The sequence below is a fragment of the Cydia splendana genome, chromosome 9 (genome assembly GCF_910591565.1).
Source record: "Cydia splendana chromosome 9, ilCydSple1.2, whole genome shotgun sequence".
In the NCBI taxonomy this organism is placed as follows: Eukaryota; Metazoa; Arthropoda; class Insecta; order Lepidoptera; family Tortricidae; genus Cydia; species Cydia splendana.
In genome coordinates, this window is record NC_085968.1 from 17773387 (window position 1) to 17787025 (window position 13639).

General features: G+C 35.3%; 1 protein-coding gene across 1 annotated transcript in view; it reads left to right on the plus strand.

The window, feature by feature from the left end:
• LOC134793731 (uncharacterized) overlaps positions 1 to 13639 on the plus strand; it is a 109668-nt gene extending 96029 nt beyond the window's left edge. The window contains exon 2 of the transcript XR_010144575.1: positions 13628 to 13639. The gene's annotated coding sequence lies outside the window, so the exon portion shown is untranslated. The remainder of the gene's footprint in view (positions 1 to 13627) is intronic.

Sequence of the window (13639 nt, forward strand, 5' to 3'; positions counted from 1 at the left end):
AAGATTCAGATTTTTGACAAATGTCATCATTGGCGCACATTTTGAAACAAATTGACAAAAGCACTGCCAATGATTAATACAGTATGTTTCTTTTTGTTGACGATTATTGGAAATAACTTTTGTTTGATTTTTTTTTTATCTTTTGTTCTAATTTAAAAAACATTACCGTTAGAGCATTTCTGAGAAGTAACCCTACGTGGGATTTCAGGGTTTGTCCAATGGCTAAGGTCAGCCTGTATATTTCGAAGCCTAATGAACACATTGAGTGCCGGGAACCCGCCGAGCCGGTTCCGTTCGTAGTCGCTTTCCTTTAGGTAGCGGGAAAACGCTGGGATCGGCTACGAGCGTAACGCTACAAAAACGTTGGTAGTGAATGCATTAACCCTTCAAGTGGCGGCCAACCAGTGAATGGTCGGATCAAAAACCGGTAAACTGGCGGCCCACGACTCGGTCTATGCGAAAACCAGTAAACTGTCGGCCACCAGTGAGTGGTTAATGAGGTGTTGCCGTATTTAGAGGTGAAATTGAACGCATTTAAGTATAGTTACGCTCTTCTAGCGCCTCAAATTAGGTAGCGAGTGAGCAAGGATAGCATGCCGTGAGAAACACAAAAACACTTGGTAATAAATACATATGTTGGTGAGGACCATTCATTCGGGAGCGACCGCCTAGTCCGAGTTCAGTCTTGATTTTGAAGAGGTTATTTTGTAAAATAAATTGTATGTTGGGTCCCTTTTAATGATTTAATCTTAAAAACAAATGTCTTACGCTAATAATTAAATAGCAATTACCTCCAATCATAAATTTGTTTTATGGTGTATGGTTGGTTTTACATTTTTAACAAGGACACTGAAAAACTGTCATTCGTCCGGAGTTTGGTTAGGTCTGGCCAAATGTATATACATTATAATAATTGAATTGCTATGTTCAAATAGCGTATTTAACGCTGATTCTAACGACATGTGATTTAATATACAGGGTGTCCCATAAGTGACACGTCACAGTGACACTGGAGGTAGACCAGGCCAAGAGAACCCAAACCAACTTAACATGACCCCAGTAAAAGTGGCACGGTTTTCGATTTATTGCCAAATTAAGGCTTTTCATGAATTTTGACCGTTTTAGACATTGTTAGTGCTAGTGTGCACTCGGAAAGGTCACGAAGTTAATTTTTTTCATATGTACGGCATCATGAATAGTTATTTAAGATAACAAAATAGGTATTTTATCGATAAACAACGTAAAATGCAAAAAAGTACGGGTTTAATCTTGAATTAAATTCACGGCAAAACATTAATTTCGAATTTGACCACCTGTCGTGAAAAAAATACTAGAAAAGTAATGAGCAAATAACGTCAAGCTATTGAACATGTTATGCAGATTCAAAAATGGTATGACACATGTACCTTCCTGTATAAAAATTGGAATTATTATCATCTTTCGAAAGCCTCATAAAAAATAAGTGAAAACTAGGAAATCAGCAATCCGTTGCTACTTAGTAAAAATAACGATTTATGTTAAGATATCTAATTCTGGATACAGAAATAAAAAAACGCCTATTCAGTATTTGCCGAATGCCTAAAAGAAAGAGATGGAAAATTGTTATCTCCCTTTTTAAGGATATCATTGAGTTGATAAAGGTTCAAAAAAATAAAATACTGCAGGTTGAAGTTTAATCAATTTATTAAAGTAATTTTATTTTACAATAGGTGCTCGAATTGTTTTTCCCCGGCTCGTATGCACGCTTGGCACCATCTTCTAAAACTTCAACTATGTTTCGTGCTGCCTCGAACATACGCCGCCGTAGTTCCTCTTGGGATCTTATTGGCTTGGAGACAACTTTATCTTTAAGCATTTTAACAAGCCCCAATGAAAAAAATCCAATGGGTTTAGCTCTGGGTAACGCGGCGGCCATGCTACTGGTCGGCAATCGGCTGATCCATCTGGGAATTTCTGTGTCGGGTGGTCGCGGACATCGCGAGCGTAGTGTTCTGGGCAGCCATCTTGCTGTGGTTCCAGCTCCAAGAAGATGGATCGGCCGACCAGTGGCATGGCCTAACGTTCCCCGGACCTAAACCCATTAGATTTTTAACATTGAAAATGAGTATAGCCCTCCAATTTCAGCCAGAGTGAGAGATCGCCCTGGTCTCGTGAGTTTTAGGGCTACATGAATGGTCTAGGTCAGCGGTTCTCAATCTTTTTTTTTTGACGGAACCCTTTTGGAAAGCGAAATACTTGATGGAACCCTACAATAAAACAATAGTTTTTAGAAGTGTGTTTTTTGCATAGTAAAATTTTTCGAGGCGACTAAAGCATAGTGTTCTAAATTCTTGCGGAACCCCTGCAGGGGTGTCGCGGAACCCTAGGGTTCCGCGGAACACACTTAGAGAATGGCTGGTCTAGGTCTCAAAAGATTCGTCTTAACAAGGGCTACAATATGGTGAAAAAATATTTTGAAAAAGTCAGAAACTCTTTTCGGAAATCTCAAAAATGTTCGGTGTTCTTTTCGCACTAAATCGACAATTTCTCGAAAAAGAAAAGCGATATCAAAAAAATTAAAAAAAGCCCTAGGGGTATTGAGTTAGGGTACATTTTGAAAAAAACCGGACCTCTCTATCTCTTACGACCTAGGCTGTGGCTTATCCTTTATGTAGCGAAATGTCAGGATACCGCAGGAGGCGTGCGCGGCGCGGGATACCTATACAAGTAGTATGATTGAAATTTGTTGATTATTGTATAGTTATAAAGCTTGATATGTTATTTAAATAAATATAAATGGTGATTTTTTTTTAATAATTTCCAAAACTTTTATTTCTTTCTAAAATTATTTACATAGTTTAATATCTAAGTGTGCTCGTGACTCGTGAGTGCACATAATTACTGACATTGTTAAACTTTGATCTCTTGTTGTACAAATAACTATTGTTTAAACTCAAATAATTTGTACACTTTAAGTGCATAGTATATTTCTTTCCTTTTTTTGAGTATCGTATAATTTTAATTGTAAAGATTTTTCGATAAATAACAAAGTGATTTCGAATAAAAATACACCGTGTTTTTTTTTATTTCCGTTAATTTCAAGAGTGCATTCCTGAGCTCAAATCAAGTAACTTTCTCAAAGACACCGATATTCTAATTAACTCCATTTCGGAGATAATCAATAATTTATTTTTTTCCTATAAGGCCTCTACAAGCGTGTACACTTGCCTTAGGGCCGGTTTACATATTGATTAGTGTTTAGAATGAGTTCATACATTTGCTACTAAACTTAAGTACAATCTCGGTCGATCGATGTTCGATATGACATTGATATGTCACAGATTTCAATTGTTTGGTTGAGTTAAATGTAATGCCCGTGTTACAACAACGCTACATGCTACATTTAATTACTAAAACACATTTAAAACTTAAATATTAAAAAAAAGGCAAAGAATTGTTTTTTTTTTGAAAATTAACTATGCCATTTAGTTCTCTTAAACGTACTTAACCATACCCCGAAGTTAACGGAATTAAATAAAAACACGGTGTATAACTAAGTTTAAGTGTGTCTTTTAGGAGTGGTAGTTTTGATTCATCCGTGTGGCTCTGTTTTTTTGTTCTTTATTATATCTATACTTATTTTATTTATTTTATTAATTAGAGATAAATCATAATTACATAATATTTTGATCCAAAAGCATCGCTAAACCAGAATGGTTTGTCTCGATACTCCATTCCGCAGTACTTAAACACTTAAATATACAATAGACACTTAAAACACATCTAATTCGTAAACAGCATAATGAATATAACGATTGCAAAAACAATCCACTATCTAAAATAATTTGTACACTTATACAACGTATATTAGTGCAACGTATATTTCTTTGCTATTTTTCTTGTGTCATTTAGGAGCGCATGCGGGGTAGTTACTTCTTTACTATTTTTCTTTTCGAGTGTCGTATAATTTTAATTGTTAAGAATTTTTAAGAAATAAAAATGTGAAAAACTGATTTATTTTAATTCATTTTCAATGTACCCGAAGGTCGTGAGAGGCACGAGATCTGTGATTTTTTTTATTGGGGATACTTACAAGATAAGTTTTACTCCAAGCCAAAACGTCCCAAGAGGAACTACGGCGGCATGTTCGAGGCAGCACGAAACATATCCGAAATTTATTTAAGAAAATTAACTTGAAGTTTTAGAAGACGGTGCCAAGCGTGCATACGAGCCGGAGAACAATTCGAGCACCTATTGTAAAATAAAATTACTTTAATAAATTGATTAAACTTCAACCTGCAGTATTTTATTTTCTTTAAACCTTTATCAACTCAATGATATCCTTTAAAAGGGAGATAACAATTTTCCATCTCTTTCTTTTAGGCATTCGGCAAATACTGAATAGGCGTTTTTTTATTTCTGTATCCAGAATTAGATATCTTAACATAAATCGTTATTTTTACTAAGTAGCAACGGATTGCCTGATTTCCTAGTTTTAACTTATTTTTTATGAGGCTTTCGAAAGAAGATAATAATTCCTATTTTATTACAGGAAGGTACATGTGTCATACCATTTTTGAATCTGCATAACATGCTTAATAGTTTGACGTTATTTGCTGATTACTTTTCTAGTAATTTTTTTTCACGACAGGTGGTCAAAGTCGAAATTAATGTTTTGCCGTGAATTTAATTCAAGATTAAACCCGTACTTTTTTTGCATTTTACATTGTTTATCGATAAAATACCTATTCTGTTATCTTAAATAACTATTCATGATGCCGTACACGTAAAACAAATTAACTTCGAGGCCTTTCCCAGTGCACACTGGCACTAACAATGTTAAAAACGGTCAAAATTCATGAAAAACCTTAATTTAGCAATAACTCGAAAACCGTGCCACTTTTAATGGGGTTATGTTAAGTTGGTTTGGGTCCTCTTGGCCTGGTCTACCTCCAGTGTCACTGTGACGTGTCACTTATGGGACACTCTGTATACTTTCAAACATAGAAAAGCTTAAATCGACGATTTTGTGAAATTCTCTTAATTTGCGCTGACCACCCACCAGGGCCCCGCCACGTGGCTGCTTTTGCGCAAATCCGCGGCGCCACTTGACTACTTTTCGCGTTTTCGCTGGCGCCACTTGAAAATACGTATTATAACATTAGCGAAAAAATGCATAGATAATTTAGAAACTATGTACACATCACACGGATTCCACATCCGTTTATTATGACTCAGCTTATACTGACAAACCGCTTACTATGACCTAATTACTGTGCGAAGTTTGGTTTTCATATAAAATCCTTTGTGACATAGTCGGATAAGATGACTTCGCTTATAGTGACAAACCGCTTACTATGACCTATAAATCCTATTTTCGTCATATTATGTCCGGTTATACTGACACATTCGCTGGTTTTCGTGGCCGTCCCCACGTCTTTCCCTGCGAGGATGTTTGGTGCGTGCGTGGCGTGTAACTTGTTTTAGTTTTGATTCTCAGTGACAAGTTGATAATTGGTACAACCTAATAAAACTCATCTCTCACAAAGGAATTGGAGACTAATTTGGAAAAAATAACAAAAATGAGAAGTTAATCAACTATGCTTTATATGACATCCGCTTAGTATGACACTTCCCTTCGATGTCATTATATGCGGATTCTACTGTATTTGTGAATGGCTTTAGAATTTATTTATCGGATATTTTATTTTTCAGCATCTTCTGTCACTAATATATCACACATTAGGCAAAACATGACAACCAATAGAGTTAACATGAAAACATCCCCGTTGGAAGGTAATACAGTTTAGTATTTAGTTTTTAAGCTGAGCCAGTTGGAGAATCTATTATCTACTGTAAGAAGCTGTAAACAGGAAAAGCCATAAAAAAAGTTCTGAGCGCTATTTAATGTTAATTTATTAGTTTCCGGTTCACTTGAACATAAACTCAATTTACCCTACTGCACAGTACAACATAAGGTCAAAAACACATATTCTCATATAAACATAAATTCAAAATAGCCTAACACCAAAATACCCAAGTCCCAACACCCTAAAACTCTAAATTCAAAACGAACTTATCTCTATTATATACTATTACCACGATCGCCTACTGTCATAAAAGCAGAAGGACCAAACAAGCTACCTATTGAAGCTATTCCCGTAATACACGATTCATGTTCTACACGATTTTCAAAATATAATAGCTTCAAAACAAGCTAGTCCCAAAAAAACCCTAAATGCCCTAGTGGTAGTGGAATTCGGACAATATAAAAGAAATAGAACCTTCTACATTAATGACGGATATCAGCTGGTAGATGAAGGGTTGGGCCTGCAGGTTCTAGAAGCTTTAGTATGTTGTGGGCTCTTTCGCACATTCCGTAAGAGTAACCATCAGGTAGCTCTCCTTGTCTCTCCTCACAGTCGGTATCCCATGACGATTTGAGTCAGCTGCCTAGCACAATTAGGAGTTAGCTTTAAAAAAAATAGGGTGTTTTGATACTAGCGTGTTTTAAGATTGTTTTATTTTAGAGAATGGTGTATTTTAGGATTAGTCTATTTTGGGATTAGTTTGATTCTTATGACATTAGGTGAAGCGGGAGTAGTATATAATCAAGATAAGTTCGTTTTGTTTTTAGGGTGTTTTGGGACTTAGGTATTTTGTTGTTAGGCTATTTTGAATTTAAGTTTATATGAGAATATGTGTTTTTGACCTTATGTTGTACTGTGCAATAGGGTAAATTGAGTTTAGGTTCAAGTGAACCGGAAACATTTATTACATATTACCCTGCCTGTGAAGCCGATGGTCCCGGGTTTGAATCCCGGTAAGGGCATTTATTTGTGTGATGATACATAGATATTTGTTCCTGAGTCATGGTTGTTTTCTATGTATATAAGTATTTATATATTATATATATCGTTGTCTAAGTACCTACAACACAAGCCTTCATGAGCTTACCGTGGGGCTTAGACAATTCGTGTAAAAAAAATGTCTTATATATATATTTTTTTTTTATTGTTTATTTATATTAACTCTATGGGCCCAAGCAGTAGATATAGGTACATAATTTACTGTACTGGACTGAAAACTAGAGATTATACTAACAAGCTTTTTTCGCATAGTTAATGTGTTCATTCTTATGTTTAATACTTAAATAATTTCAATACTTGTCAGTGCACACTGACAAGTTGCACTAATTTTGTGAAGATACTTCATCTAAGCACAGTCAGCAGCAATATTTGCTAAGCGGGCGAGGTGTTCAAAATGATCTTGACGCGAATTTATTGTTAAGAGATCAAGAGCGCGTCAAGGTAATTTTGAACACCTCGCCCGCTTAGCAACTTCTGCTGCTGACTGTAATAGGATATAGAATGCTTTTTTGTATAAGTCTCAGGTCTTACTAATTTGCATCCAAGAGCAAGTATTTATCATCTGAGTGACTGCTACGAAGAAATATGTGACATAGTCCAGAAAGTAGACGAGGACAGCGGTAGTTTTTTGATGCTTATGATCACGCTGATATTTTGGCGCTCACTTCTAACTCCTTACAATTTTCTGATAGCTCTTGGTATGTATCATTTTAATCATTTATCTCTAATAAAATTACTTACCTTTCTTAAAGTTAAACCACCAAGTATCCAGAATTAAAATCATCATATTTTTTTACTTTTGATCCGTCTTCAAAGAAAAGAGGAGGTTATCAATTAGGTAGTCAGAATCCTTTTAATATCTAAGTTACTTTTATTGTCTATTACCTACTCAATCATATGTTTACGTATGTCGTATAATATCTGATATATGGGAGACAGAGCTTTGCTCGGAAAACATATAAAAACTCAAAAATGCGCGTTTTCCCAGAGATAAGACCTAGCTAGATCGATTATTGCTCCCGAGAACCCCCTTATAGCAAATTTCATCGAAATCGTTAAAGCCGTTTCCGAGATCCGCGAAATATATATAGGTACAAGAATTGCTCGTTTAAGGTATAAGATCGGTTATACATGATTTTATGTTTCAAAAAATCAATTCTGAACCAAACGTAAACCAGTGTTAATATCTAAATGATACAGAACATTTGATTACTTACCACAAATTGGGTTTCCAGATGGCTCATGCCAAGACTGAGTCTTACCTTTTTCACCTTACTTCTTCCTCTTATATCTTTAATAAGTACCTAGTCACATAATCAAAATCATAAGTACATCGGGGTTTTGGTGCGGGAATTATTGTATTTATAAGTTCGTTTTATTGTAAAATAATTACCAATAAGCTCCAAATGTGCTTAGAAATATTAAAATAAAAGTATCGGTTTTTTTTTCACCTATTTTTTGGCTAGTGTAAAACATTGCCGCATAAAATCCCCGATGTATGCACATTATTCTTCCTTATCTAAATTCAATGAGGTGAAATATTTTACTTCTAAGATTCCAAGGATTTGAAAGGCATGGTGCGGCAGGCAACTTTTAGCTTATTACACCTTTGCCAATTGCTGTCAGTTGTCGAACCAAGTCATCGACTACATCAACAGGTATGAATTTATTAACGAACGGTTTTTTAAACAAATGAACATTAAGTTTGACGACCGGTCTGGCCTAGTGGGTAGTGACCCTGCCTGTGAAGCCGATGGTCCTGGGTTCGAATCCCAGTAAGGACATTTATTTTTGTGATGACACAGATACTTGTTCCTGAGTCATGGTTGTTTTCTATGTATTTAAGTATTTATATATTATATATATCGTAGTCTGAGTACCCACAACACAAGCCTTCTTGAGCTTACTGTGGGACTTGGTCAATTTGTGTAAGAATGTCCTATAATATTTAATATTTATTTATTTATTTATTAAGTAACATCACATACCATGCCGTACCATTAGGGCTGATTTAGACGGCGCGCGAACTCGCATGCGATTTTAGTTGGTTACGTCCATTCGTCCAATTCAACCAACGGATCAAAATGTCGCATCGTCTAAGTGAGCCCTTATTATCATATCATTGTGATCAGTACGCTTACCATCAGTTTGTCACTGACATAAACGCCGTCGAGAACGTAATTTACTTTCTATACATCTCGCTCGCACTCGCATATTAGTGCAAACGGGATGTATAAAAAGTAAATTACGTTCTCGACGGCGTTTATGTCAGTGACAAACTGATGGTAACCGTACAGATATAGAAGTTTATGTGGCATAAACGAGTGTTTGGGAAAATGAAACATCGATAAATCTGTTATCGATAAGTCTGTAACAGATCAATAATTCAAAGGTGTAACTTCGACTTGCTGTAAATTACCGACAAATTTTAAGAACGCAAACCAATTACAAACTGGTACACAATTTCTTTATTACTATATTTAGTGTACTTAAAAATAAAAACGTAAACTGTAATATACCGAGCCAAAAGAATAGAAAACTAACAAAATATCAAAGACAATATCGAACGTGTTGTGTAACTTGTGTACTTCACGGTTGCTATGTTATTATACAGTGTTATAAATATCTATGATAAAGTTAAGGTAACCTCGACACACATGTTGATATTTCATTTTGTCAATCACTTTATTTTGCCACAATAACACATTTCTCAGCAACTGGACGGATGCTGCAGTTAATCGGGAGGATTGGAAGTCTAGGGGGGAGCCGGGGGAGGCCTTTGCCCAGCAGTGGGACACCTTATAGGCTCGTAAAAAAAACTAATAAATTAGAGGGAGTACAAGTTTTACATACAAAACTTTTACTCGCTTTATTTTCTCATAAGTACAGTTTACATAAATGATGATGCCAAGTTTCATGTAATTTAAGAATGTCATTTAAACGTAACTTCCATTGTATGGGAGCGGTTATTTGGCGACGGGTTCATGTACATGGGTAAAACGAGAGCTAAGTGGACAAAAGTGGAATGAAAATATGCATTGAAATATGTATGTCGGCAATGGTTAATTTTTAAGAAATTTCTTAAAGACGAAAGTGGAGGACCTGCGTGATATCGCCTTTTCATACAAACGTAGTCCTCTTTTTCCTCTCTGGACATTAACATTATTGAAAATATTTTGACACAATTTATTGTATATCAACCACAGCTATGCCCCTACGATTGATTTTTTTTCGAATTTTAAATTATTATAAGAGTTAGTAGCATTTAAAATTTTGTGAATGAAATCTGTTTTTCGCTCGTAATTTTTACCTAATCAAAAAATCTATTCATATATATAGGGTATAGCTATGGTTAATATACCTCCAATTATATAAAAACATTTTCCATAATGTCAATATCCAGAGAGGAAAATGAGGACTACGTTTTTATATGGAGAAGCGGCCGTCCCCTTTCCTATTAATAGTTTATGGTTATTTTCATGTAATATTTACTATTTCATATAAACGGGTTGACTGAACAGTGCACATAACGACCGTAAAGGGTTCATTTCATTCCATTTAATATCGTATGGGCATTGGGCACTGAAGTATGTTCCTCTGATTATTGTTCTCTTTTGACCTTATGGTCTCATCAGAAGATAATCCCTGGAAGTCGCCACCGTCATGCTGAAATGAGGCCATTTCGTGCACTTTCCCCTTTTTTATTTGTATATTTTTCTCATTTGTGTTTACGGATAATGTATTTCTTACTGTATTTTTAGCAACAACGCACCCGCCGCATAGTTGGCAAGTTGGCAGGCGAGCTGGGGCGTTGGGACATGAACATGGCACACCTGGAGCCGCTCCTGCTGCAGGTGCAGATTCAGGATGCTGCAATTGCACCGATGGGCATGTTCCGCATTGCGAGACCTCTTGTAGCCTCGGTTAGTCTACTTAATCGAAACATATGGTAAACTTTATCACTTTTTTGCGGAAAGTACTTTTATTCCATAAAAATAGAATCAGTATTTCTCATTTACTTTCGCCTCGGTCATTATTTTCCAAAGGGGCGTAATGTCCTGTCAATTCTGTCATGTGCGTTTATTTTTCAAAGACTAAAGTATACCTATTGTTAACTCCTCAAATTGTTAGGACTTCATTAATTTTCCTGTTTTTATTCCAGATGGTTGGAGCTGTAGTTACTTCTATAATTATAATAGTTCAGTTTAGAAAACTGACTGACTTTGCATGAGTAGTGAAGTAATAATTAATTGTATCATAGTATTCTAAATCTAAATATAGATACACCATTTAGAACTAAATTAGAGACTTAATTTTATCTTTAAACTAAGAGATCTCAATGAAAATATATTTACGAAATAAAGACATTTATTACTACAAAGTTGGTTTTTTTGTTAACGGATCATAATCATAATCATAATATCGTTTATTGCACCATGGTAAGCAGTTGTTACAAAAAATACAAAAGTATAAAAGTTTCTCATGGACCCCAGAAGGGTGTTGCAAGCATTTTCTTAACCCTTTACCTACGGGTGTCAACCAGAGTTGCCAGTAAGGCAACACCGCTGCAGTACGGGTGTCAACTATAGTTGATCGAAGTAGTGGTCGTGTTCAACATTTTTTTAAAACAAAACGAGACCTTGTGGCTTGGTAATAGCGGTCACATTATGCACTGTGATTAGTATAGATACAAAGAAAAAAATATCATAATATTTCGGTAGATGGCTCTGACATAAACATAATTTTAAAATTACCGCTTTTTTGCTGGCAACTGGAGTTGACACCCGTACTGCAGAGGTGCTAATAATTGAATTATATATGGCGGACAACAGTGTTGTTTTCAAATTTCATCGACTTATTGTCGATATGAGAGTACGGCGTGGGAGTGTTTGGAGTGTTATTTTTAGTGTTTTTTTACCGTTTTTGGTAAAAATATTGGAATTTAACATGTTATGAAATCATTATTAGGTACTATTGTACCTAATAATAATTTCACCACAATCATAACTTGTTAAATTTCAGTTTTACATTTACTAGGTTATCGATATATCGACAAATGCGTGGGTAGACGCACATCACTATTTTCCATAAGTGGCAAATTGCATGGTATAATAATATACTCCGCCTGGTACTCCATTCCCGTCTTTTCTAGGTCACCTAACTGACACGGGCCTACGTCATCATGCGACAGCGCTATATGATAATATGCGATAGCGCTATATATAGCGGCCATGTTGTTGTGACGTAGGCCCGTGTCACTCTGGGAATGGAAGACCATGTTTTATTAGACTATGGCAAATTGTTTTAGTGCAACGTTTTTTGTGATTGATATTTATGCATTATTTTCATAATTATCGTTATTTAAGTGTTTATTTGTGTTAAGTATATTATAAACTAATGTTCTTAAACGTAAACTTGTGAAATCCGCGAGTAGTAATTTAAAAATCTTCAATTTGTTAGTGACTGGTATATTGCTTGATAGCAGAAAAAATAGTGAATATTATTACTCCAAGTGATTATTTATTGATTAAGCACATTATACTTCTTGTGTGTGTGAAGTTTCAAGTGTGTAGCTGTAATACTTCAAAAGTTACAAGTAAGTGAAATTATGCCTAACCGCTGACTCTCGCCAAAACATGCCCGTATTGGGCGGTGACGGAGCGATTCAATAGCCCGTAGGTAAAGGGTTAAGCTAAGTATCAACCAAATTATTAAGGAACACAAACAAGCCTTAAAATTAAATGTATACAAATTATTGATATTAATTTACTTAAGAAAACTATCATTAAGGAATTCTGTGACAGAGTAGTACGCTTTTTCTGTAAGGAAGGATTTCAACTTTTTTGCGTATGCCGTGTCTCTTTCTTCTGCCTTTATATAGTTCGGGATGTGATTGTAATATTTGACTGCTGCAGCATAATGAGGGCTTTTTCGGTATATTTCTAAATTTGGGACGGGTAATTCAAGCTTATATTTTAGTCTTTTATTTGGTAGCTCTCGGAATAAATGAATGTTTTTTCTTACATATATGCCTAATTCATAAATATATATAGATGGTAGAGTGAGTATGCCAAGTTTAATAAAATGAGGTTTGCAACTTTCCAAATTTCGGATTCCTATTAATACACGAACACATTTTTTTTGCATCACGAATAAGTCGTGTGCATCTGTACTATTACCCCATGTTAAGATCCCATATCGTAACGATGAATTAGCGAAGGCATAGTAGGCGGTTAGAGCTGTTGCTAAGTTTGTAGTTTTGCGAAGCATAAAAAGTCCATACAGAAACTGGGATATTTTGGTTTTAGTGCATAGTATATGAGTTTTAAAATTAATATGGTTATCAAGTGTAATACCTAAGAGTTTGAAATGTTCTACTTCTTCAATGTCTGTTTCGTTAAGTGATAGTTTTAGTTGTAATGGCGTTCTTTGATACGGATAAAATTGAATTAATTTGGTTTTATTTGAGTTTATTGTGAGATTATGGTCACGCATCCACTGATTAATATGATTTAAGGTATCTGCTAGCTTTACGTTGTAATTTTCGATTCTGTCAAAATTAAAAAGGAGGGAGACGTCATCTGCGAATAAAGTGCATTTGGCATCAATTTCTTTCGGTAGGTCATTTATATATAACAGAAATAAAAGACAGCCCAAAACACTACCCTGTGGGATTGAGCCTTTCATTTCTGTAATTTCAGACCGAACCGATTCTAATTGATGGCTAGATGGATTTAGGTACTCTATCTGAACAAGCTGCGTTCGCTTTTCCAGGTAAGATTTAAACCAGT